General features: G+C 36.2%; 1 long non-coding RNA gene across 1 annotated transcript in view; it reads left to right on the top strand.

Moving 5' to 3' along the window:
• The window catches only part of LOC106506546, a 218,782-nt gene extending 191,537 nt beyond the window's left edge, over positions 1-27,245 (top strand). Inside the window, exon 4 of the long non-coding RNA XR_002343136.1 lies at positions 25,896-27,245. This is a non-coding gene — a long non-coding RNA (uncharacterized LOC106506546). The remainder of the gene's footprint in view (positions 1-25,895) is intronic.

Below are 27,484 nucleotides of genomic sequence, written 5' to 3'. Positions count from 1 at the left end.
GATCTTCTGCCTATTTTTTGATGGGGTGGTCTGCTTTTTTTTTTTTGAGCTGTAGAAGGTATTTATAAATTTTGGAGTTTAATCCCTTGTTAGTCACTTCATTTGAATTCATTTTCTCCCATTTTGTGTGTTGTCTTTTCATTTTTTTTTAGGGTTTCCTTTTCTGTGCAGAAACTTTTAAGTTTAATTAAGTCCCATTTGTTTATTTTTGTTTTTACTATAATTACTCTGAGGTGGATCTGAGAAGGTGTAGCTGTCATTTATGTTGGAGAGTGTTTGACCTATGTTTTCCTCAAAGAGTTTTATAGTATCTGGTCTTATATTTAGGTCTTTAATCCATTTTGAGTTTTTGTGTATGGTGTTAGGAAGTGTTCTAATTTCATTCTCTTACATGTTGCTGTCCAGTTTTTGAAGATCCACTTAGGTCTTTTCTTGCCTCCTTTGTCATAGATTGTATATTCTTGCCTCCTTTGTCATAGATTAGTTGACTGCAAGTGCATGGGTTTAATTCTGGGCTTTTTATCCTGTTCCACTGATGTATATTTCTGTCTCTGTGCCAGTACCTTATGGTTTTGATGACTGTTGCTTTGGAGTATAGTCTGAAGTCCAGGAGCCTGATTCCTCCAGCTCCATTTTTCTTTTTCAGGATGTCTTTAGCTATTCTGGGTCTTTTGTGCTTCCAAAGAAACTTTAAAATATTTTGTTCTAATACTGAGAAAAATGTCCTTGTTAATTTGATAGGGGTTGCATTGAATCTGTAGATTTCCTTGGGTAGTATAGTCATTTTGATAATACTGACTCTTCCAATCCAAGAACATGGTTTGTCTTTCCATCTGTTTGTATCATCTTTGATTTCTTTCATAAGCATCTTATAGTTTTCAGAGTACAGGTCTTTTGTCTCTTTAGGTAGGTTTATTACTAAGTATTTTATTCTTTTTGATACAATGGTAAATGGGATTATTTCCCTAATTTATCTTTCATTGTTAGTATGTAGAAATGCAGTCGATTTCTGTGTATTAATTTTGTATCCTGCAACTTTGCCAAATTCATTTATGAGCTCTAACAGTTTCCTGGTAGAGTCTTTAGGATTCTCTAGGTATAGTATCATGTCATCTGCAGATAGTAATAGTTTTACTTCTTTTCCAATTTGGATCCCTTTTACTTTCTTTGCTTCTCTGATTGCCATGGCTAGGACTTCCATAACTATGTTGAATAGTAGTGGTAAGAGCAGACATTTTTGTCTTGTCTTATTCCTGATCTTAGTGGGAATTCTTTTAGCTTTTCACCATTGAGAATGATGTTAGCTCTGGGGTTGTCATATATGGCCTTTATTATGTTGAGGTAGGTTCCCTCTATGCCCACTTTCTGAAGGGTTTTCATCAGAAATGGGTGTTGGATTTTGTCAAAGGATTTTTCTGCATCTATTGAGAGGATCATATGGTTTTTATTCTTCAGTTTGTTGATGTGGTGTATCACACTGATGGATATGCAGATATTGAAGAACCCTTGCATCCCTGGGATAAATCCCACTCGATCATGATATACAATCCTGTTAATGTATTGTTGGATTTGGTTTGCTAGTATTTCTTGAGGATTTTGCATCTATATTTGTCAGTAAAATTGGCCTGTAATTTTCTATTTTTTGTGTTATCTTTGTCTGGTTTTGGTATCAGGGTGATGGTGGCCTCATAGAATGAGTTTGGGAGTATCCTTCCTCTGCAATTTTTTGGAATAGTTTCAGAAGGACAGGTATTAGCTCTTCTCTAAATGTTTGTTAGAATTTGCCTGTGAAGCCATCTGGTCCTGGACTTTTGTTTGTTGGAAGTTTTTTAATCACAGTTTCAATTTCAGTTCTTGTGATTGGTCCATTCATCTTTTCTATTTTGTCTTGGTTTAGTCTTGGAAGATTGTACTTTTCTAAGAGTTTGTCCATTTCTTCTAGGTTTTCCATTTTATTGGCATATAGTTGCATATAGTAGTCTCTCATGGTCCTTTGTATTTCTGTGACGTCTGTTCTAACTTCTCCTTTTTCATTTCTAATTTTATTGATTTGAGTCCTCTCTCTTTTTTTCTTGATAAGTCTGGCTACGGGTTTATCAATTTTGTTGATCTTTTCAAAGAACCAGCATTTCGTTATATTGATCTTTTCTATGGTTTTCTTTGTTTCTATTTAATTGATTTCTGCTCTGATCTTTATGCTTTCTTTCCTTCTGCTAACTTTAGGTCTTGTCTGTTCTCTCTCCAGCTGCTTTAGATGTAACAGGTTGTTTATTTGAGCTTTTTCTTGTTTCCTGAGGTGGGCTTGTATTGCTATAAACTTTCCTCTTAGAACTGCTTTTGGTGCATCTCATAGGTTTTGAAGTGTCATATCTTTGTTGTCATTTCCTTCTAGGTATTTTTTAATTTCCTCTTTGATTTCTTCAGTGATCCATTGGTTGTTTAGTAGCATGTTGTTTAGTCTGCACATGTTTGTGTTTTGTAGCAGTTTTTTTTTTCTTGTTGTTGATTTCCAGTCATATACCATTGTGGTTGGAAAAGATGCTTGATAAGATTTCAGTTTTCTTAAAGTTATCGAGGCTTGATTTGTGGCCCAGAATGTGATCAATCTTAGAGAATGTTCCATGTGCACTTGAGAAGAATGTGTATTCTGCTGCTTTTGAATGGAGTGTCATACAAATATCTAAGTCTATATGGTTTAATGCATCATTCAGGGCCTGTGTTTCCTTACTGATTTTCTCTCTGAATGATCTGTCCATTGCTGTAAGTTGGGTGTTAAAGTCCCCCACTATTATTGTGTTATTGTCAGTTTCTCCTTTTAAAGTTGTTAGCAGTTGCCTTATATATTGTGGTGATCCTATGTTGGGTGCATAGATATTTAAAATTGTTATATCATCTTCTTGGATTGATCCTTTGATCATTATGTAATGTCCTTCCTTGTCTCTTAAAATATTTTTTCATTTTAAGATCTATTTTGTCTGATATGAGTATTGCTACTCCAGCTTTCTTTTGATTCCTATTTGCATGGGATATTTTCTTCCATCCTCTCACTTTCAATTTGTATGTGTCCATAGAAGTGAAGTGGGTCTCTTAAAGACAGCATACATATGGATCTTGTTTTTGTATCCATTCAGCCAGTCTATGTCTTTTGGTTGTGACATTTAATCCATTTATATCTAAGGTAATTATTGGTATGTATGTTCTTATGGCCATTTTATTAACTGCTTTGGATTTATCTTTGTTGCTCTTTTTTCTTCCCTTCTTCTCTTGTTCTCTCCTCTCGTAGTTTGATGACTATCCTTAGTATTTTATTTGAGTTGCGTTTTCTTATTTATTTGTGTATCAATTATAGATTTTTGGTTTAAAGTTGCCAGGAAGTTTCAATATAGGAATAAATATATATATATATATATATATATATATATATATATGATTGCTTTAAGTTGTTGGTCTCTTAATTGCAAGTGCATCTCCACTGTCCTGCATTTGTACCCTCCTCTTCTCACACTTTCTGATTTAGGTAGCATAATTTGCATGGATGATTTCCTCTCTTTAGTGTATATATGTCTTTACTGGTAAGCCTTGTCATTTGTGGAATTTTTGTTTCTAGTTGTGGCCTTTTCTGCCTAGAGAAATTCCTTTAATATTTGTTGTAAAACTGGTTTAGTGTTGCTGAATTATCTTAGCTTTTGCTTATCTGAAAAGCTTGATTTCTCCTTCAAATCTGAATGAGAGCCTTGCCGGGTAAAGTAATCTTGATTGGAGGTTTTTTATTTTCATCTCATTAAGTACATCACACCACTCCCTTCTGGCCTGCAGAATTTCTGCTGAAAAATCTGCTGATACCTTATTGAGGTTCCCTTGTATGTTATTTGCTTCTTTTCCCTAGCTGCTTTCAGTATTTCCTCTTTGTCTTCAATTTGGTCAGTTTAATAAATGTGTTCCTCCTTGGTTTATTTTATATGGTACTTGTTGTACATCCTGGATTTGAGTGAGTGGTTCCTTTACCATGTTAGGGAAGTTTTTGGCTATTATCTCTTAGAATATTGTTTCTATCCCTTTCTCTCTCTCTTCTCCTTCTGGCACCCCTATAATATGGATTTTGTGTGTTTAACATTGTGCCAGCATTCTCTGAGACTATCTTTATTTTTTTTCTTTTTATTTTTTTCCATTATAGCTGGTTTACAACATTCTGTAAATTTTCTACTGTACAGCATGGGGACCAAGTTACACACATATACACACACACACACACACACACACATTCTTTTTTCTCACATGTGTTCCATCATAAGTGCTATATAGCAGATCTCATTGCCTAACCAATCCAAAGGCAATAGTCTGCATCTATTAACCCCATGTTTCCAATCCATCACACTCCCTCTCCCTTCCCATTGGTGACCACAAGGCTATTTTCCAAGTCTATCATTTTCATTTCTGTGGAAAGATTTATTAGTGCCTTATATTAGATTCAAGATATTGATATATGGTATTTATCTTTCTCATTCTGGCTTATTTCACTCAGGATTAGAGTCTCTAGTTCCATCCATGTTGCTGCAATTGGCATTATGTCATTGTTTTTTATGGCTGAGTAGTGTCCCATTGTGAATATATATCACATCCTTCTAATCCAGTCATCTGTTGATGGACATTTGAGTTGTTTCCATGTCTTGGCTATTGCTAATAGTGATGCAATGAATATGTAGGTGTATGTGTCTTTTTTAAGGAAAGTTTTGTCCAAATATATGCCCAAGGGTGGGGTTGCTGGGTAATATGGGTAGTTCTATATATAGTTTTATAAGGTATCTCCATACTGTTTTCCATCGAGGTTGTAATAATTTACATCCCTAGCAGCAGTGCAGGAGGGATCCCTTTTCTCCACACCCCCTCCAGCATTTGTTATTTGTGGACTTAATCATGATGGCCATTCTGACTGGTGTGAGGTGGTATCTCATGGGAGTTTTGATTTGCATTTCTCTTATAATCAGCGATGTTGAGCATTGTTTCAAGAGCTTGTTGGCCATCTGTACATCTTCCTTGGAGAAATATCTATTCAAGTCTTTTGCCCATTTTTCCATTGGGTTGTTGGCTTTTTTGCTATTGAGTTGTATAATTTGTTTGTATGTTTTAGAGATGAAGCCCTTATCAGGTGCATCATTTGAAACTGTTTTCTCCCATTCTGTAAGTTGTCTTTTTGTTTTCTTTTGGGTTTCCTTTGTTGTGCAAAATCTTGTCAGTTTGATTAGTTCTCATTGGTTTATTTTTGCTTTGATTTCTGTTGCTTTGGGAGACTGACCTGAGACAACATTTGTAAGGCTGATATCAGAGAATGTTTTGCCTATGTTCTCACCAGAGTTTGATGGTGTCTTGTCTGATGTTTAAGTCTTTCAGCCATTTAGAGTTAATTTTTGTGCATGGTGTGAGGGTGTGTTCCAGTTTCATTGATTTGCAAGCAGCCGTCCAGGTTTTCCAGCAATACTTGGTGAAAAGACTGTCTTTTTTCCATTTTATGTTCTTGCCTCCCTTGTCAAAGATGAATTGACCGTAGGTGTCAGGGTTTACTTCTGGGTTCTCTATTCTCTTCCATTGGTCTGTCTGTTTTGGTACCAGTACCACACAGTCTTGACGACAGTGGCTTTCTAATATTGCCTGAAATCTGGGAGAGTTATGCCCCCTGCTTGTTTTTGTTCCTCAGAATTGCTCTGGGTGTTTTATGGTTCCATATAAATTTTTGGATTGTTTGTTCTAGTTCTGTGAAAAAATGTCATGTGTAATTTGATAGGGATTACATTGAATCTGTAGATTGCTTTGGGTAGTATGGCCATTTTTAAAATATTAATTTTTCTTATCCAGGAGCATGGAATATCTTTCCATTTCTTTACATCTTCTTTGATTTCCTTGATTAATGTTTTATAGTTCTCAGCATATAAGTTCTTTGACTCCTTGGTCAGGTATATTCCCAGGTATTTGATTTTTTTGGGGTACAATTTTAAAAGGTATTATGTTTTTGTATTCCTTTTCTAATATTTCATTCTTAGTATACAGAAATGAAATTGATTTCTGAATGTTAATCTTATATGCTGCTACTTTGATGAATTTATTGATCAGTTCAAGTAGTTTTTGTGTTGAGTCTTTAGGGTTATCTAAATATAGTATCATGTCATCTGCATACAGTGACAGTTTTAACTCATGTCTTCCTATTTGGATGCCTTTTATTTTTTTTGTTTGTCTGATTTTCTGTGGCTAGGACTTCCAGTACTGTGTTGAAAAACAGTGGCGAGAATGGGCATGCTTGTCTTGTTCCAGATTTTAGTGGGAAGGCTTTCAGCTTTTCTCTATTGAGTATTATATTTGCTGTGGGTTTGTCGTAAATGGCTTTAATTCTATTAAGATGTGTTCCCTGTATATACACTTTAGTAAGAGTTTTGATCATGAATGGCTGTTGGACTTTGTCAGATGCTGTTTCCACATCTATTGAGATAATCATGTGGTTATTGACTTCCTTTTGTTAATGTGGTATATGATGTTAATTGATTTGCAAATGTTAAACCATTCCTGTGCACCTGAGATGACTCCCACCTGGTTGTGGTATATGATGTTTTTTATATTTTGTTGGATTTGGATGGCTAAAATTTTGTTGAGAATTTTTTCGTCTATATTCATCAAAGATATTTGGCTATAGTTTTTTTTTTTTGATGGTATCTTTGGCTTTGTAATTAAGGTGGTGGCATCATAGAATGTCTTTGGGAGTGTTCCTTCTTCTTCAACCTTTTGAAAAAGTTTAAGGAGGATGGGTATAAGTTCCTCTTTGTATGTTTGGTAGAATTCACCTGTGAAGCCATCTGGTCCTGTACTTTTATGTGTAGGAAGTGTTTTTTATGACGTATTCAATTTCATTTCTAGTGATCAGTCTGTTCAGTTGATCTATTTCTTCTTGATTCAGTTTTGGCAGGCTGTAAGTCTCTAGAAAGTTGTCCTCATCTTCTAGGTTGTCAAGTTTGTTCTACATTGTACAATTTTTCATAGTTTCTCTCAAGGTTGTTGTATTTCTGCAATATCCATTGTGACTTCTCCATTTCATTTCTTATTTTGTTTATTTGGGTTTTTTCTCTCCTCTTCTTGGTGAGTCTGGCCAGAAGCTTGTCAATTTTGTTTACCTTTTCAAAGAACCAGATCTTGGGTTTATTGATTTTTTCTATTGTTTCTTGAATCTCAATTTTATTGATTTCCTCTTTGGTCTTTATGATATCCTCCCTTCTGCTGACTTTATATTTCATTTGTTCTTTTTCTAATTCATTTAGGTGGTGGGTTAAGTTGTCAATTTGAAATTTTTCTTCATTTTTGTGGAAAGCCTGTATTGCTATGTATTTCCCTCTGAGCATTGCTTTTGCAGAATCCCATTGATTTTGAGTTGTTGTGTATTCATTATCATTTGTCTCAAGGTATTTTTTAATTTCCTTCTTGATTTCCTCATTGACCTACTGGGTTTTTAGTAGCATGTTGTTTAGTTTCCATGTAGTAAGTTTTTTTCCCATTTTTTTCCCCTGTGGTTGATTTCTAGTTTCATGCTACTGTGGTAAGAGAAGATACTTGAAATGATTTCTGTACTCTTAAATTTGTTGAGGTTAGCTTTGTGCTCCAGTATGTGATAAATCCTTGAGAATGTTCTGTGTGCAGTTGAAAAGAATACATATTCTGATTTTTTTTGATGTAATGTCCTGAAAATGTTGATTAATTCTAACTTTTCTATTGTGTCATTTAGGATCTCTGTGGCTTTATTGATTTTCTGTCTAGAGAATCTGTCCATTGATGTGGGGGTGGGTGTTAGTCTCCCACTATGATTGTATTCCCATCAATTTCTCCTTATATGTCTATTAGTATTTGTTGTATGTATCTGGGTGCTCCTATATTAGGGGCATATATATTGACAATTGTAATATCCTCTTCTTGAAGAGACCCCTTAGCCATTAAACAGTGTTCTTATTTGTCTTTATTTATGGGCTTTGTTTTAAAGTCTATTTTGTCTGATATGAGTATTGCAACTCCTGCTTTCCTATCTTGTCCATTGGCATGAAATATATTTTCCCATCCCCTCGCTTTCAATCTCTATGTATCCTTTGCCCTAATGTAGGTCTCTTGTAGACAGCAGATTGAAGGTTTTTGCTTTTCTATCCAATCTGCCACTCTGTGTCTTTTGATTGGAACACTCATTCCATTGACATTTAAGGTTATTATTGATAGGTGTTTATTTATTGCTACTTTAAACCTTGTTTTCCAGTTGATTTTATGTTTCTCTTTTCTTCCTTTCTTTTTTTGGTTGGATGGTTTCCATTTATTTTATGCTTGAGTACTTTTCCTTTTTTTGTGAATATATTGTTCAGTTTTAATTTCTGGTTGCCCTGTTTTTAAATATGTTAACCCCTTCTTATATATGCTTGCTTTACCCTGATAGTCATATAGGCTCGTTTTTCTCTTGCTGCCTTGAGAATCGTCTCTTTATCTTTTGCCATTTTTATTATAATAAGTCTTGGCGTGGGCCTATTTGGGTTCAACTTGTTTGGGGCCCTCTGTGCTTCCTGTATCTCGATATCAGTTTCCTTTAAATTTGGAAAGTTTTCAGACATAATTCCTTCAAATATATTTTCAATCACTTTTTATTTTCCTTCTGGAATTCCTATTATGCATAGATTGACCTGCTTTATATTATTCTAGATCTCTTATACTGCCATCATGTTTTTTCATTTGGTTTTCTGTCTGCTGTCGTGATTGGGTGATTTCCATTAATCTATCTTCCAAGTCATTAATTCGTTCCTCTGCATTATTCATTCTGCTCTTTATTGTCTTTAGCTCAGTTTTTATCTCTGCAGATGAATTTTCTAGTTTTTCTTGGCTCCTCTTTATATTTTCTAGTTCCTTTCTTCAGTGTGAGCAGGCTGTTGTCCCTAGGATGCTCACTGTGTTACTGTTCATATCTTCTCTTAATTCCTTGATATTCAGCCTTAATTCTGTCAATATTTTCACCATCTCCCTTTTGAACTCAGTGTCTATCAGACTGCATAAGTGTGTTTCAGTGTTGACTGCCTTAGGTGAATTCTCCTGTTGCTTTAACTGGGAATGGTTTCTGAGCTTCTTCATCTTGCTTGTGTTTTTCTTTTTCTGTGAGTTTGGGGAAGCCAAACTATATTCTTTAAAGGTTAATGGTATGCCAGAGCACCCCTTTGTATTCTTGGGGGAGATTACTATTTATTTTTGGTGTGGGGATTTGAATATTTGCTGTCTCTTTCTTCAGTGTGAGCAGGCTGTTATCCCTAGGATGCACAGTGTGTTCTGAGTGAGAAGGAGGCAATGGGTAGGGCCAGCTGTCAGTGCCTGGCCTCTGGGCTCTCAACAGAAGCAAGGACCTGCAGAAGGTGGCACAGGATACTCTCAGTTGCAGGTCCCCGGGAAGTGATAATAAGCTCTAGGCAGATCTATAAGGTGACCAGAGCATTTGGCAGTAGTGGCAGCAGTGTGTGTGAGTTCCTGGGGGAGTGAGAGCAACACAGCTAGTGTTCTATTGCAGTGCCCTCCTCTAAAATAATTGTAACTGCATGTTGTGCCTATTCGGGGACCCCTAGGAGTAGCAGGCCATGCCTATCTCTGGAGTCAGTGATAACTGCAGTGGTTTGCCCCCACCACCTGTAGTCCATGCATGAAGCAACCCATTTCACTTAGTCCACGTAGGAAGTGCTGCACAGGGTGCTCCTAGTTGCAAGATCCTGGGAAATGACTGAGATGAGGTATGTGGTTACTGCCCAGAGCATTCAGCAGTTGCAACAGCAGGGCTTGTGCGTTCTGAGGGGTACAAGAGCACCAACAGTTGGTGTTTGGTCACAATGCCCTTCTCTGTGGTTCCCTTGAGTTGATTGGGACTGCAAGTGGTGCCTCTTCACAGACCCCTAGTAGTGGCAGTTCACTCCTACCTCTGGAGCCAGAGATAACTGCAGTGGTTTGCCCCCACCTCCTGTAGACCATGCAAGAAGCACATCATCCTGCTTAGCCCCCCCCCCCCCCGAGGATGTGCTGCAGAAGCTGCTCCTAGTTGCACTTTCCTGGGAAGGGGCAGTGATCAATCGTCTGGGCACTGTCTAGAGCATTTGGCAGTGGCAGCAGCAGAGCAGGTGTGATGCTCCCAGGGGAGCAAGAGCAACAACAGGTGGTGGTCCACTGCAATGTCCTTCTCTGTGGTGCCCTCTGAGATGGTTGAGGCTGCAAATGATTTTTATTTAGGTATTCCCAGCAGCAGTCTGCCATGCCCACCTCTGCAGTCAGGGATAACTGTGGTGGTTTGCCCCCGCCACCTGCAGACCACACAAGAAGCACCCTGTCCCACTTAGCCCATGCAGGAGGTGCTATACCAGCTGCTCCTATTTGTAGGGTATTGGGAAGGCGCAATAACTAAATGTCTGAGTGGTGCCCAGAGCATTTGGCAGTGGCAGCTGCAGGACAGGTGTGTTCCCAGAGGAGTGAGAGCGACAGCATATGGTGCTTGGTAGGAGTCATGTCACACTTAGCCCCCTGATGCCCTTAGTCCACACAAGAGGTGCCTGGCCACTGGTAGCCTGCACAAGAAGTGCCCAATCTCTTGTAAACAAGCAAGAGGCTTCTTGCCGCCCACAGCCTATGCCCCAGCCTCCTGGTCCCCCATAGACTAGAACGTGTCTTCTTGCCACATCCAGCCTGCACCAGAGCCTCCCAGTCTCCTGTAGACTAGCATGTGGCTTCTCACCCTGTGAAACCTGCACCAGAGCCCCTGGGCCCCCATAGAGTAGCAAATGTCTTCTCGCTGCTAGTGGCCTGCGCCAAAGCAACCTTACCCTCTGGGAGCCCGAGGTGTGCATGCATGCTCAGGCATAGCAAGTTTCCTGTGGCAATCTGCCCCTCCTCCTCTTGCCCTCCCCAGTAATGGCACCTTGCCTCTCCTGTGGGTCCAGACCTTCTCCCAAGTTCCCTCTGCCATGGCATTCCCCTCCCCAGCCCATGGCTCCCTTGCCCATGGAGCACTGCCCCTTAGCCCTTTAGGCTGTCTCCACACTGCCAACCCCAGTCCTCTCCTGCAGACTGACTTCAGGAGCCTAAGTCTCAGTGCCCAGCCCCCACCCAAGCATCTCAGGCTGTGGTGGCTGGGCCGATGGTTCAGATGATCTGTGTGGCTCTCACTCTGCTTTGCCATTCTGAGTTCAGCTGCTACACTTTTCTCAGCAACTTTGAGGTCCTTCTGACTAGGCTGATTTTTCCCTCAGTCAGTTAGGTGGCTTCCCAGGATGTGGGTTCCTTCTCTCCTTCATAACTCCCTCTCAAGAATGCTAGTCCTGTCCTGATTCTTTTTCTCTCTCTCTCTCATTTTTTCTTTTGTTCTACCCAGTTATGTGAAGAGTTTCTTGCCCTCTTTGGAGGTTTAAGTTCTTCTGCCAGCATTCACTTGATGTTCTGTGTGAGTCATTTTACATGTAGATTTTTTTTGATGTGTTTGTGGGAGGCAGTGATTGTGATCTCTTACTCCTCTGCCATCTTGCTCCACCCCTTCTTTTTTTTTTTCATTTTTTTCTCTTTTCTGCTCTGCATCAGTGATTTTCACTCATCTGTCCTCCATCTCGCTTATTTATTCTTCTGCCTCCTATATTCTGCTATTGGTTGCTTCTAATGATTTTTTAATTTCAGTTATATTTTGCATCTCTGCTTGCTTAAGTTTTAAATCTTGTATTTCTTCGCTCAGTGTTTGCTGTAAATTATCAGTCTTTGCTTCCAGTTTATTTCCAGTGTCTTGTATCATCTTGAGCATCATCAGTCTAAAGTCTTTTTCCTGGAGTCTGATAATCTCCAGATCACTTAACTGGTTTTCTGGGGTTTTTATTTCTCCCTTATCTGAGTTATAGTTCTCTGCCTTTTCATTTTTATAGGTTTTTGGTGTGGTCTCCTTTATGCAGACAATAGAGTTGTAGCCTCTCTTACTTCTGATGTCTTCCCCCCTTGTGGCTGTAGTTGTTATGGGGGGCAGGAGGGCTTACTGTAGGCTTCCTGATGGGAGGCACTGGTGCCTGCCTACTGGTAGGTGGGGCTGATTGCTATCACTCTGGTGGGTGGGGTTTTGTCTCTGGGTGAGATTAGAGGCAGCTGTGTGCCTAGGAGGTCTTTAGGCAGCCTGTTTACTGATGGGTTGGGCTGTGATCCCACCTGGATTATTGTTTGGCCCAGAGCTTCTGAGCACTGATGGGTGGGGCCAGATTTTCCCAAAATGGGCACCTCCAGAAAAACACATGCTGATGGATATTCCCAAGAGCTTTGACTCCAATGTCCTTCCCCCACAATGAGCCACAGTCAGTCCCTGTTTTCCCAGAAGATCCTCCAAGAACTGTAGTCAGGTCCAACCCAGATTCCTATGGAGCCTTCGCTTTGCCCTGGGACCCAGTGCACATGAAAGCCTGTGTGTGCCTTTCAAAAATGGGTCTCCATATCTCCCAGTCCTGAGGAGCTCCTGTGCACAAGACCCACTGGCCTTTAATGCCAGATGCTCCGGGGGCTCGTTCTCCCATTGTCAGATCTCCAGGCCTGGGGACTTGACGTGGGGCTCAGAACTCTCTCTTGTAGGGGATACAGTTACTTTCCAGGCTGTGGGAAAGTTTATCTCACCCTGTTTAAAGCCAGGTCCTGGAGCGACACCCTAATGTGTGGGGTGGCAGAAGGCACGGGATAGGAGTTAGGACCACAGGCAGGAGGGCAGCAGGCTTCGCTCAGAAGCCTTACTTATCCAGCTAGCCCTTATCAACAGAGGAGAGGTTCGTTGCTAACTCAGAAGATATTCTAGAGATCACTGAGGTTTTATAAATCTGCTGAGAACTTATAGTTCTTAATTTAATCTTAACACTTTTTTTAATACAATTATTTTTTTCTATTGCTGTCATATTTTGTGTTAATGGATACTGCTCATTTGTTCAGTATATCATTTATCAATTTATCTTTAAATTACTAGATTGATTTAAAAATCCATCCCTTTCTGTTTACATTACATATACCTAGTTTATGTTGACTTTAGTTCTGCCATTCAGGAATTCATAGAATTCATTAATATCCCAGTTTTTGTTTTCTGAATGCAAGAGATCAGATCTTTTCATTCTCTTTGCAAAAGATGAAACTAACCTTTTCAGTTCTCACCCCTAATTCTGAAGTCTTTATTAATATTTTCATGATTTTTTAAATTTCTATTTCAGACTGTAATAAAAATTCTTTCCAAGATGTAGACTTTTTTAAAATAAGAGAATAAATATAAATTATTTGTTTCCCTTTGATTTTAATGACATCTAACAGTTTGTCATTTTAATGACATCTCACAGTTTGTAATTTTATTGGACTCAGCTCATTCCAGGAGTAATATAGCACAGAGAATTTTTAGCCAAGCTTCCTCAATAGTGTCTCCTGACTTGCTTTAAAAAATTCTGTGTAGAACAACTTTATGGAGATATAATTCACATATATAGAATTAACCCACTAAAAGTACACGCACTTCTCTAGTTTTTACCATATTCCCAAAGTTACGTCACTACTACCATAGTCAAATTTATAACATTTTCACCACAACAGAAATAAATCCTGCAACATTGCTAAGCCATGTCCCATTTTCTCCAGAAGCCTCCTATCCCTAAGTTCTAGGCATCCATTAATCTATTTGTGTTTCTAATTATTTCTCTGTTCTGGAAATTTCATCTAAATGGAATCATGCATTATATGGTTGTCTGTGGCTGACTTTTTTTTATTAACATAATATTTTTAAGGTTCATTCATGTTTTAGCATGTAGTAGTACTGCAGACTTATTTTACTAAATAATATTCCATTGTTATGACTATATCATATTTTGTTTATCCATTTTTGGTTTTTGGCTTGTTTCCGCAATTGGGGTATTATCAATAATGCTTGCATATAATTTTTTTCATGGACATATATTTTTAATCTTTTTTGAAATGTGCCTAGGAGTGAAATTGCTGAGTCATGCACTAGCTCTATGGAATTTGCAAAAATTGTCAGACTGTTTTCTAAAGTGGCTGCATCATTTTACATTCCAAGGCAGTGTATGAGGATTCTAATTTCTTCACATTCTTTCTAGTACATTTTATTATCTCTTTTTTTGATAACAGAGATCATGGTGAGTACAACATGATGTCTTATTGCAATTTTGATTTGTATTTCTCTGATGACCAATAATTTCAAACATCTCTCCATGTTCTTATTGTCTATTTGCATATCGTTCATGGAGAAATGTCTAATTAAATACATTACCCATTTTTAAATTGGACTGTTTGTCTTTTTTCATTGAATTTAAAATTTCTTTATTTAATCTAGATGCAAATTCCTTACTGGACACTATTTAAAGAAGTTTCTCCCATTTATTAATTTTATTTTCACTTTCTTGATGAAAGTGTTACTTTGAAACACAGAAAGTATTAATTATTACAAAATCCTTTTTGGAGACTTTTTCATTTATCACTTTTGGTTTTGGTGTCAGAAAGAGTGTTCTTTGATTAATTTAAAGTCATGAAATGTATTTCTATGCTTTTTCTGAGATTCTGTAGTTTTAGCTGTTACATTTAGATCTATGATACATTTTGAATTAATTTTTTTGTGCTGTTCCTCTTTCCCACCATTGAATTGTCTCGGCACTCTGTTCACAATGAATGAACTGACCACAAGTGAATGTTTATATGTGAATTCTTAATTCTATTGAATTGATCTATATGTCTATTCTTATGTATGTACCACCACATTTTCTTAACTAGTCATTTTCTTTATAGTCAGTTCTGAAATGAGGAAATGTGAATCCCTCAACTTTGTTCCTCTTTTTCAAAATTATTTTAGCTTTTTGGGGTCCTTTGCAATTTTATATGAATTTTATGATCAGCTTTTTTGTGCAAGCAGTAACTTTTGGGCTTTGAAAAGGATTGTATTGAATCTGAGATCAGTTTGGAGTGTATTGCCTTCTTAGTCATATTAAATCTTCTGATCCATGAACATGAGATGCCTTTATATTTATTTATGACTTCTTTAAATTTTTTTTCTTTTGTCTTTTTAGGGCTGCACCCATGGCATATAGAGGTTCCCAGGCTAGGGGTCTAATCAGAGCTGTAGCTGCTGGCCTACGCCAGAGCCACAGCAATGCCAGATCCGAGCTGTGTCTGTGACCTGCACCACAGCTCACGACGATGCCGGATCCTTAACCCACCGAGTGAGGCCAGAGTTCAAACCCACAAGCTCATGGCTCCTAGTCAGATTTGTTTCTGCTGCACCGTGACGGGAACTCCCTTCTTTCATTTTTTTCAACAATATTTTGTAGTTTTCAGAGCACAGATTTTGCATTTCCTTTGTGAAATTTATTTCTATGTATTTTATTCTTTTGATGTTAATGTAAATTGAATTGTTTTCTGAATTTCATTTTTTTGGTACAATTGATTAATATATAGTTCCCTTTTATGCCTCAGCCTTGCTGAATTGGTTTATATAGTTTAAATATAGTTCTAGTGGATTTATCAGGATTTTCTGTATATAAGATTATATCTAAAAAACAAAGATATCTGATTTCCCTTTTTCAGTGTAGATGATTTTTATTTAATTTTATTGACCAATTGTGCTGGCTAGAAACTTTACTACAGTGTTGGGTAGAAGTAGTGAGAGAAGACTTTCTTCCCTTGTCTCTGATTTTAGGCAGAAAGCATTTAGTTCTTCACCATTAAGTGTGATCTTAGATGTGGATTTTGCAGATATTCTTTGTCGTATTGAAAAAGTCCCCATTCATTACCACTTATTTGAGTTTTTTAATCACTATATGAAGTTGGATTTGTCAAATAATTTTTTTGTATCTGTTGAGGTAATCATAGGTTTGCTTGTCTTTTATTCTGTTGTTATAGAACATCCATTTATATCTATATATCTCTACATATGATCTTTTATTAGCTGTATATATGTTATAATTTTTATATGTTCCTAATGAATTAAATTTTTTCATTATAATGCAGCTCTATTTCTAGTAAATATTTTGTTTTAAAAGTCTATTTTGTCTAATATTAGTCTTGGCATTCTAATTCTCTAATGGTTTCTGTTTACTTGTTATATAATATTCAAAATTTTTATTTCCTATCTGTTTTTATATTTCAATATAAACTGTTTCTCTTGTGAGCAGTATGGTGGTATAGAAGCTTTCTACCATTATCCACCCAGAGAACATTGATTTCAACAATAATCCACGGATGAAAATACCTTTGTGGGAATCCAGGTGTCTTAGCTGAAAAGTTCCAGGATACTGTGAGTGCAAAAAATCCGTAAATAGCTACATTGAAGAGGGTAGGAAAACAGTTTCACCTAGCCACTGTCACCTGTCCCCTATTGTGGCACAGCTCAGTATTAAGAAAGTCTTCCACCACTCAGTCTGCAGTTTCTCTCATTGGAAAAGTGAGAACAGAGTCAATGAGTACCTGGCTTCCCCAGATGTGCAGGATGTTTCCCAAAGGGCCTAGTTCTTTCTATCCCAGAATACCAAGGTAATAATCAAGGCTAAGGAGTTGAGAAAGTCAGGGAGCACAGCAACAATGGGTTGGAACTCATCAAAGGTCCTTGTATCTTACAAATGAGTTCACAGACTTCATTGGACCCATGAGCCTCTTGGGACACGTCATGTTCAGAATCCATAAGTTGGCCCATGGATACCTCTGACATCCTGCACACCTCATCCACCCTAGTGGCTAAATCTTCCACGCACCAGCCCCCATAGATGGTGAATATAAGCCTTTGAAGACAGCTTGAGAGCATGTGCAGAAAGCTGGCTCAATTTTGTGGGAACATTTGAGTGTTTCATGGCACTTCCCTTGGTAAAATAAATGGGAAGCTCTCAGCCCTTGGCCTGGCTTTGTGGGATCAGGAGAAGGCATACAATCTTAAAAATTACCCCTAAGAGGGAGCAAGAGTTGTAGGATGGGCTCATTCATAGAAAAAAAAAATCTGAGAAAGTTTCATAATCTCTAGTCAGACTGACTGGTGAAGATGTTTCTCTCCCAAAACCAAAGCCAATCAGTAAAGACTGGAAGAAGTGACTGCTTCTCCACATGTGAAGACAACAATGCAAAACATTAAGAAATATAAAAAATCAAGGAAATATTATAACACCAAAGAAATGTCATAATTATCTAGGAACTGCCCCCAAAGAAATGGAAATCTACAAACTGCCTAACAAGGAATTCAAAATAATTGTTTTATGGACACTCAGTGAGTTATGAGAGATTATATATAGACAACTAATGAATCAAGAAAATTCATGAACAAGACATGAAGTTTATCAAATACATAGAAATGAAAAAGCAAAAATAAATTCTAGAACTGAAGAATAAAATGAATATAATAAAAAACACAACAGAGAAGTTTCCATCATGGCTCAGGAGTTAATGAATCTGACTAGTATCTTTGAGGACACAGGTTTGATCCCTGGCCTTGCTCAGTGGGTTAAAGATCCTACATTGCCATGATGTGTGGTGTAGGTTGCAGATGCAGCTCAGATCCCATATTGCTGTGGCTGTGGTCTAGGGCAGCAGGCACAGCTCCAATTTGACCTCTAGCATGGGAACCTCTGTATGCTGTGGATGTAGGCCTAAAAAGCAAAACAAACAAACAAACAAACTCCAAAAAACAAAAACCCCTCGATGGAGAGCATTGAGAACAAAATTGATCAAGCAGAAGGAAGACTATGTGAATGGAAAATCATTTGAAATGATGCAGTCAGAGGAGACAAAAGAAAAAAGAAAGCAAAGGAGAGACATGATGAAAGCCTGTGTAATTTATGGGATATCATAAAAGTAAAAATATATACATTATTACAATTTCAGGATAAGAGAGAAAGTGGCAGAAATTTTATTTAAAGAAATAATGGCTGAAATATCTGGGAAAGATATTGGCATATAAAGTACACAAAAGCTAAAAAGGATCATAAACTGGTTCAGGTCAAAAGGATTTCAAATGAAACTTTATAATCAAACTGTCAAAAATCAAAGACAGCACCTAGTATTCTTAGTCTGCTATGTCTGGGGCAGAACCTCTACCATGCAAGAGAATGCTGGGTAATTGTAGGGAAAGGAACCTACAATTTCTAAGCAGCACTTATCTGGAACATAGCCTGTGCAATATTACTCTATATTATTATTATAGAGTATAATACTACTCTAATCTGTCAGTTACCTTTTGGTTCTAAACGAAATGAGAAAAACAAATATTTTAATCATATATTCCCTACATGTCCTATTTTATTTTCTCTCATCTGTTGCCTCAAGACATTTGTACTTCATTTGTCGTTTATAATTGCCTTAGGCAGCTTGAGATGCACAAAGTGAACCACATGAGATTATAAACTGTTATGAGTTTTACTTCAGTTTTCTGGGTGAAGTTTGTCTTTCTTTCAAGGAAAATATTTGTTCTGACTCTTATTTAACAACATGGAGTAATGATGGAGTACTTCATGTTGAAGTACAGCATGTAATACTTCAGTAATGATTAGGAAATTTTCCCACTAAATAATTAACAAATATCATCACTGAAAGTGTTGAAGGGCAAGTAGTAAGTATACATTTATGACCTTAATTTGAGGTAAGACAAAGCACAAACATACATGAATTCCCCAAGCCATGATGTGTGGTGTAGAACTATATCTGGAATATAGTTCTTCCTCTTATAGCACCTTGCATTTATAATGATTTTATCATTTAACAGACCATATTATAATTTGATGTTTAGTTGCTCAATGTTTTCAGAAAAATGATATTGAACAAAATTTTATTTACTCTGAAGTTTGTTAATTGTTAAAATTATATTTTGCAATAGATAAATGAAGGAAAGAGATACTATTATTTTGTATGAGTCCATTTGTGTTAGCACTGTGAATTTTTTTTCTTTTTTCTTTTTGAGGCCACACCTGAGGCGTATGGAAGTTCCCAAACTAGTGGTCAGATCAGAGCTGCAGCCTCTGGCCTATGCCACAGCCACAACACCAGATCCAAGCCAAATCTGCAACCTACACCACAGATCACTGTAACACCAGATCCTTAACCCACTGAGTTAGGCCAGGGATTGAACTTGCATTTTTATGAATACTAGTTGGGTTCGTAACCCACTGAGCCACAAGGGGAGCTCCCAGCTCTGTGAATTTTTAAGCTGGAAAATAAATTCTATCAGTATCTTAAGAGAAAGAAATACTTCTCAGCAGCGTAGAAATGTGTGGATATATCACCCATATTGATTTAACAAGGATCCATTAATATATAGAAAATAATATTTATAAAACTCATAGCTCCCTTTACAAGATTTCAGACATAAAAGGGATCAAGGTAAGGAAAAAGGTATTGACAATATTTAATTTCTTGGAAAAATATGCTTTATATATTCTAAAATTTTGTATTTTGATTTCAATCAAATCATTTAAATATTAGAACAAAATAATTGAGTTTAAACCGTAATATTGGCTTGCTTTATAAATCTGAAATTTATCCAAATGAAATTGCTCTACATGATAGTTTTAACTTAATCTATAACTGCTTTAAGAGTCTGTAGTAGTTAGCTTAATTTTACATCCATTAATAATATGTTAACAATGACACAACAATTTTTTTTCAGTATGTTTGTTTACTTTTGTACCAGTCTATGTATTCCTAAAGCTTCCACTGAGTCAATTAATGACTTTGAATTTGATGAGAACAAAGGCAACTGTGACCTTATATTTATCACCCTCTATGCTTTGGGTGAAAATGTGGTGCTATGGCTGCTATCAGTGAGAGTCTCAGGACAGATGACAGAATCTGCAATAAAAGATAATGCATTGTGGTAGCTGATGGGAGAGAAGAGCATATCAAACATCCTTGGGCAGCAAAAGCATTGTATTTATGAAGATAATTTCAGCTGTATTTCCCTGCTATACCTGTCCTATAAGACTTAGCTCAAGTTTCCCCTTTTGTGGAAAATTTCATGAGTTCTTCTATCTGGAATATAGTTCTTCCTCTTAGAGCACCTTGCATTTATAATGATTTTAGCACTTATTAGACCATATTATAACTCTCTATTTTCTTATTTTATCTGTTTGACTGGACTGAGCTTCTTCCTAAGAGACAAGTCTTTGTTGGATTCATTTTAAATCTCCAAACCTTAGAATGGTGTCCAACCCCTATGAGACATTTAAAAATATATTGGGGTGAATAAATAAATGGGTGAACTAAAACTCTTAAGAATTTCTGTTATCTAGACTCATAAGTGTAACCATATTTTTAATAAAGAAATATTTAAAAATAAGTCAATTAGAAGTTATTTTCAAAACCAATAAAGATTGTTTCTTTAGAAGAGTTAATAAGTCAACCTGGAAGCCAGAATGTTTTTAGGTTATAGAAATACAATTCTCGGAGAAAAGAAACAGGGAAGTACTAGTCCTTGGTATATTGATAGGCATTTTATGTTTGTGATGTGGCTTAAGATATGTTTAAGATATTTGCTTCATTATGGCAAAGAAACTTCTCCATATATCTAGTAAGCATTGACTTTCTAGGGATATGTGGAAGTAGACTTCAATGAAGGTTTGTTTTTCCAGTATTTTGCTCTGTGAAGTGAGACATACCTTCGGGCAACTAAAATTCAGAGAAAAGACAAGGCCATTTGCTAGATTTTATGCCACATTAGTTGGCACTCAGCTGTTGTTACCATTCACTTATGACTTAAATTCCTTTAATTACCTCTCCATTTCACCACATGGGCATGAAGGGTAAAATCTTTTTGAGTTCACACAATTTCCTGATTAGCCTCCAAAGATTTAGTTGGTTGCCTCCTCCATATGTGAGATCCATCCAGCTTTCCAAATTATATATTCCTGAGGCATTTTCCATACGTCTTTTGAATTAAAATAAAGGATTATGTAAAATAAAACAGTGAGAGCCTTTTATTTTTCTCTTGGGATAAAGGAATAGAATGATAGAATGGATGTTTGAAGAATAATACAGATAAACTAAATTTTAAAAATTTACATTCCATTTCATGGGACTTACAAATACAAATGTTGAATAGACATTTCTCGAGAGATATATATGGTCAATAAACACATAAAAAGATGCTCTACATAATTAGTTACTAGATAAATGCAAATCAAACCCACAATAAGCTATCACTTCATACCCACTGAGATTGGGGGGGGTAGTATATATTTTAAAAATATAGCAAAGGACTTCCCACTGTGACACAGTAGTTAAGGATCTGGCATTGTCTCTGTGGCAGTGCGGGTTTGATCTCTGGCCCAGCACAGTGGGTTAAGGGTCTGGTGTTGCACAGTTCTGCCATGGGTCACAGCTGTGGCTCACATTCAATCCCTGGCCTGGGAACTTCCATCTGCTGTGGATGCAGCCATTAAAAAATAAATAAAATAAAAAACACAGCAAAAGAGTAGCAACAACAAAAATAACAGAAAATAACAAAAGCTGGTAGGCCTGTGGAAGAATTGAAACCCTGATATATTGGTGGTGGGTATGATTCAGCTTCTGTGTAAAAGAGTTTGATGCTTCCTCCAAAAGTTAAACATAGGAGTTCCCATTGTGGCTCTGTGGTAATGAACTTGACTAATATCCATAAGGAAGGGAGTTCGATCCCTGGCCTTGCTCAGAGGGTTGGGAATCTGGTGTTACCATGAGCTGTGGTGTAGACTGTGGGCGTGGCTTGGATCTGGCATTGCTTTGGCTGTGGAGTACCAGCAGCCACAGCTCCAATTTAACCCCTAGCCTGGGAACTTCCATATGCCCTGGGTGCAGCCCTAAAAACAGCAAAAAAAAAAAAAAAAAAAAAAAAAGTTAGATATAGAATTACCATATGATCCTACAGTTCCGCTCCTAAGTATATAACAAAAAGAATTTTGTAAACAGGCATCAAACAAGTACACATACGTTCATAGCAGAACTATTCACAATAGCTGAGACACTAAAGGTCCCATATTATATGATTCCACTTAATTGAAATGCCCAGAATAGAGCAATCCATAGAGATGGAATACAGTATGGTGGTTGCTAGGGAAAAGGGGAAATAGTGAATGGGGGGGTAACTTGCTTAAAGTGTAACATTATACTTTGGAATGATGAAATGCTTTGGAACTAGAGAGAGGTGTTAGCTGTGCCACATTTTGAATGTACTAAATACCACTGAATTACTCACTCTAAAATGGTTAATTTTGTGTTATGTGAATTTCACTTCCATGTTATTTAAAAAATAATGAATTTATGGAGTGGGACAATGTCAGTTTGGCTGAGATCTAAAACATTTTTAAAAGGAAGTTGGTTTATTTTCAACTTGTTACTAAGTCTTAGCAACAGTCATTGTAGGATTTGAAAATGGGAATAAGCCACTTTAAATATAAAAACAATGCCAAAAGCATTTGGTTTGGTAATAATAATAATAGTAATAAACATTTGGATAATGCAACTTCAAGGGTCCAATTTCATTAACAATTACTCAAATAACAAGTTCATCTCTATTTCCTATACATTTGCTCAAAATTGCTTCAGAAAGAGCTTCTAACTTTTCTCTCAGTAAAGAATTATTGAATTGCTAGACTAAAATCAAAATGATGTTTTTCTCTTTAAAAGAAATCATTTTCTTGATACTTTTCTCTAAATTTACTTTTTATGCAAGCTTAGAAACAGCATATCTTATCCTAATCTGCCAACCCCCTCTCCATTATATGGCCATCACTATAATAACCCTCAAGGAATGATTTAACTTCATAATTATAAGGGCTTAAAGAATGATTAGAACAATGTTTTCCTTCTCTCTCATTTCCTCTTGTTAATTCTCTAGCCTGCAATTCGCTTTTTCTTTAATGTTCACTGTTGGGTCCAACAATGCCCCCTGGTAGAAGCCGGATGAGTTTATTCACTGCTGAATGACGGATGCCTCTGCACAGCAGTGGGATGCACAAGCATATTGAATTGATTGCTGGCTTGTTTCCCCATTTCCTTTTAAAATTTGTTGTTTAAAGACCTGTAGTGACAAACATTAACTTTGACTTTCTGGAAAATGTCAACAACTATTTTTAGAGGTGTTCTATAGAGTAATAGTGATTGAACATATTTTATGTTATTTTAAATATCTCACATTTATATAATTGAGTGTAAACGTACATTCCAGTTTTAGGCCAAGTGAATTCTTTGGATTGAATTGAAAACAACAAATTGTGTATTTGTGTCTGCCTGTCTTTTCTTTACTACAAGTGTTACTTAATTGTGGACAGATTTTTTTATTCGTATAGATTGGTTAATAAATTGAGGCACAGATAAGGGTACAATTGCAGAGGAAATGTAGATAATTATTTAGATGGATTCAAAACAGGCTAAAGAAAACTGAGATCTTAAAGAGATTAAAGTAGAAGTGAAAACTTAAACATTTAAATAAATGCTTTTAGAAAAGTTATCTGGGTCAAAAAATAATGTTAAATCCCTGGATAAAACTATACCAAAATTGAAAATGCTCAAATAACTTAAATGCAGAAAAAAATGTGAACACTCTAGTTTGGGATACAAGAGAAGTGTTTCATAATTAGTAAAAAGATAGTATTTCTATTTCTACTTAAGTTTTAAATTGTAAAGCAATAGATTGGTGGGTTTGGTAATGCAAAATTTCAAATAAGCACATTAAAATATAAAATGTGCAATGTAAAAGGCGCAGGTTAAGAATAAAGACATGAGGAGTTCTCGTCGTGGTACAGCAGAAATGAATCCGTCTAGCAACCATGAGGTTGAGGGTTCGATCCCTGGCCTCGCTCAGTGGGTTAAGGATCTGGCATTGCCGTGAGCTGTGGTGAAGGCTGCAGACACGTCTGGGATCTGGCGTTGTTGTGACTGTGGTGTAGGCCAGCAACTACAGCTCCAATTAGACCCCTAGCCTGGGAACCTCCATATGCTGCAGGTGTGGCCCTAGGGAAAAAAAAAAAAAAAAGACAAGAAAAAAGAATAAAGACATGAAAAGTACTTGGTAAATAAAATATTATCCATTATATATAAATACATTTTAGAAAACTTTATAAAATCCTCAAGCAGTTTAGGAAAAAATTGGCTGAGCATACATAGATAATGGATAGTATCTAACTATGTTATAGATCACACAGATGGTCAATAAGTACCTAAAAAACTGCTCAGAGTCACTAAAAATCAGTGAAAAGCAAAATGTTTCATATCAATGAATTCCATTTCTTACATATCATATTGGGATGGATGGTATCTAGTATTAAATATGAAATGTGCATGTCTTCATATAATTTTGATAGAAATATGTTATAATTTTTTAAGGTCTACTTATGAATAAGTATCAAAATTTTAAATGCAAATACTATGGATTAGAAACCCTTTTTAAAATATTCAGATCACAGAGATTCTTGTATATGTGTTCATTTCAGCTACTTCCATATAAGAATATTCAGGATCATGTATTTTAAGAGAATTTTGCAAAAAAAAAAAAATGTATGCCCATCTCTTGGAAATGTTTGATTAAATACCAGTACTTCTGTACTGCATGATACTCTGCACCCTTTAAAAAATGAATGAGATAGCTTTGTGATAATGTGAAAAGATATTCATGACTTTTTGTTTCATGAGGGAATTTTTTTTAATTTGCAGAAATTTCTATCATGTGATCTCATTTTTATTTTAAATATCCATCTGACTGTGCTATAAAGGTGTGTGAAACTGCATAAGAAAAAAAATACCTAGATGGTTATTTAAATATCATCTCTCATAAATAGAAAATAATGTATTAGTAACTGATGAAATAGGACATGTAAACTTTACTTAATATACCCTTGTTTAATTGACATTTTTATAAGTGATATTTTAAATAAATTTAAATATAATTTTTAAAGTGGATAAAAACAATAGAGACATTTTAGTTTTACCTTTTTCATGATTTTTAAGTTGATACATTTTACAAAATTAGGTGTCTAAGAAAAACTCTCCAAACTCTTGGTTGGCCTAATACCTGAAGCAATTAAAATGAAGTCACTTTTCAAATTAACCTTTTGATGACATTACAGATTGAAATAAGATAAATGTATTCTAACAGGGCTTTGGACATTTTCTCTGTATGTGTGTTTCTATGAAAGAGCTAAAAAGTGTAAAGTGTCTAAATCAGAATGTCCATGAGGGCCCATGAATCATATGAAGTGTTGGAAAAATTACAAAAGCCAAACAAATTTTTCACCTTGTGAAAAAGTAATCTTCAAGTGTTTACATATTTCCCTGGATCCAGAAAGTAACCTTATTGCCTTTCACCTTGCCTATGAACTTGTAACTCACAATACACCTCTGTTTTTCTGACTATACTAATGTTAAAGCAAAGCTTTGATATTTGTACCTGATTTCCTTATATGTGTTTATGCTAATTAAGTACACTTATGAAGGATATGTCTGTTTAGCTTCCATTTGCACATTCTCTAACATATCATAGAACATAAGCAAAATAACTTTTATGAAAATAATTGTTATACACTGAATTGTAGAGTATACTCTCCTCACATTATATGAAGAGAGACTTTAAGTTTTTTTTATAATTTACAATTAGTGTTCTTAAATTTTTTTACAAAGTATATTTGTTTTAGTTTATTACTTTATAAGTGTTTCATTGATAGCTATTTTATAGAAATGGTCTAAATTACTGTGAATTTCATAATAACAATATAGCAATCATGGAAACTTTTTGGCTATACTGTGTGTGACTTGCCAATATATAAATATACTTGACATTCCCTATTGGAGAATAGATAACCTCTAAGGAATTCTCAAAGGGGCCACTTGGATAATACGTTTTTCTTGATGTTTTTCCACAGGCTTATCTCTATGAATTAGAAAAAACTAGGAAGAAAAGATTAATTGATTCCAGAAAACCATCCCCAGATGATGCTCCCACTAGTACAAAAGAGAGGTAGGAATGATACTAATTGTTTTTATCATTTACTTGGGCATGTTGTCATGAAGCTGTTTTAGAGATGAAAAACGTTTTTAAAACGTGGAGATTATAGTTAAAAGACATACTCCTTATTTGCCTCACTTTTCACTCTGTTTTTCCTATTCCTTAGAACTCTCTTTTCTTTCATTCAAGAAATGTAGGCGTTTATTCTAAATTAGTTGCTATTACTAAGAAATTTCCATGAGTCTAAAGGACATGTTTATTTTTGCACATAGACGTTATGTAACAATCTGGTTTGGGCAGAATTATAGGTATTCAGTATCCCATTAATCTCTGTGAAACCTTCTGGAATGATATGAATGCAACAACATTGCTGATGACATTTTTTATCAATCAACTATAGAAATTCTTTAGAATTTTGCATTTAGTTGCAGTTGTAGTCTGTCTTTGACAGCTTGCTTTCTAAGTTGTAGGGTACTCTTGTGAGACTGTTCTTGTACTATTTCAGGAACTTCTTGAAATTCTAAAATATTAATGAGTGGAATTTGGCATAAGGTAATTTACCTGGGAATGCTTGTTGCCATATTTGGGATTAAATGATTTCCACTGTTGCGAATTTATACAAAACTTAAACTGTACAGTTGCAGTCAGCTTTTCTGAATTAAGGAGTAAGTGAAAGTGGTTATAGAGTCATTTTGTAAATAAGACACAGGAGACTGCTAAGGTGCATATTCTTACTTAAATTCAGTATCTCTCAGTAAACTTGAAGCTGCACTGCAGTCATACCAATATGATACTTGTCAATTTTGGTTTTCCTACCAAATATCCCTCATGAGTTCAGTTTGATAACTACCTGTATTTACTAATACCTCAGAAAAATAAAAAAAAAACCCACAAAATTTTCACTGTGTGGTGTTTTTAGGCAAAATTTAATAGAGATTCAAAGTAAAGAATGATGCAGATGTGGCATTTCATGTGATTACAAACAATACCATTAGAACTTTCAAATCTTTAAGGAAAAAAAGTCAGAGCTTTTCAATATTTTTTATGTCACTTTATGTAAGCCTACTTAAACATTTTTTCATTTTATATGTTATGGCCTCTAAAGGATTTACCAAAATAGCTGGGTTTTTTGTAAGAAAAATATGTTCACTCAAGCACTGAGCAAAAATAACTTCAGGTACTGTAGATTCCTTTCTAGAGATTGTTTTATTTTTATTTTTTTTCTCTTTTTGCCTTTTCTAGGGCTGCTTCAGTGGCATATGAAGGTTCCCAGGCTAGGGGTCTAATCGGAGCTGTAGCCGCCAGCTGTGCGAAAGCAACAGCAACTCAGGATTCGAGCCACGTCTGCGACCTACCCCACAGCTCACAGCAACGCCGGATCCCTAACCCACTGAGCAAGGCCAGGGATGGAACTGGCAACCTCATGGTTCCTAGTTGGACTTGTTAACCACTGAGCCATGCCGGGAACTCCTAGAGATTGTTTTAGAAGAGTCTTCTGTTAATACT

Source organism: Sus scrofa, chromosome 1 (genome assembly GCF_000003025.6).
Source record: "Sus scrofa isolate TJ Tabasco breed Duroc chromosome 1, Sscrofa11.1, whole genome shotgun sequence".
In the NCBI taxonomy this organism is placed as follows: Eukaryota; Metazoa; Chordata; class Mammalia; order Artiodactyla; family Suidae; genus Sus; species Sus scrofa.
This window is presented reverse-complemented; position numbering and strand designations above follow the sequence as displayed.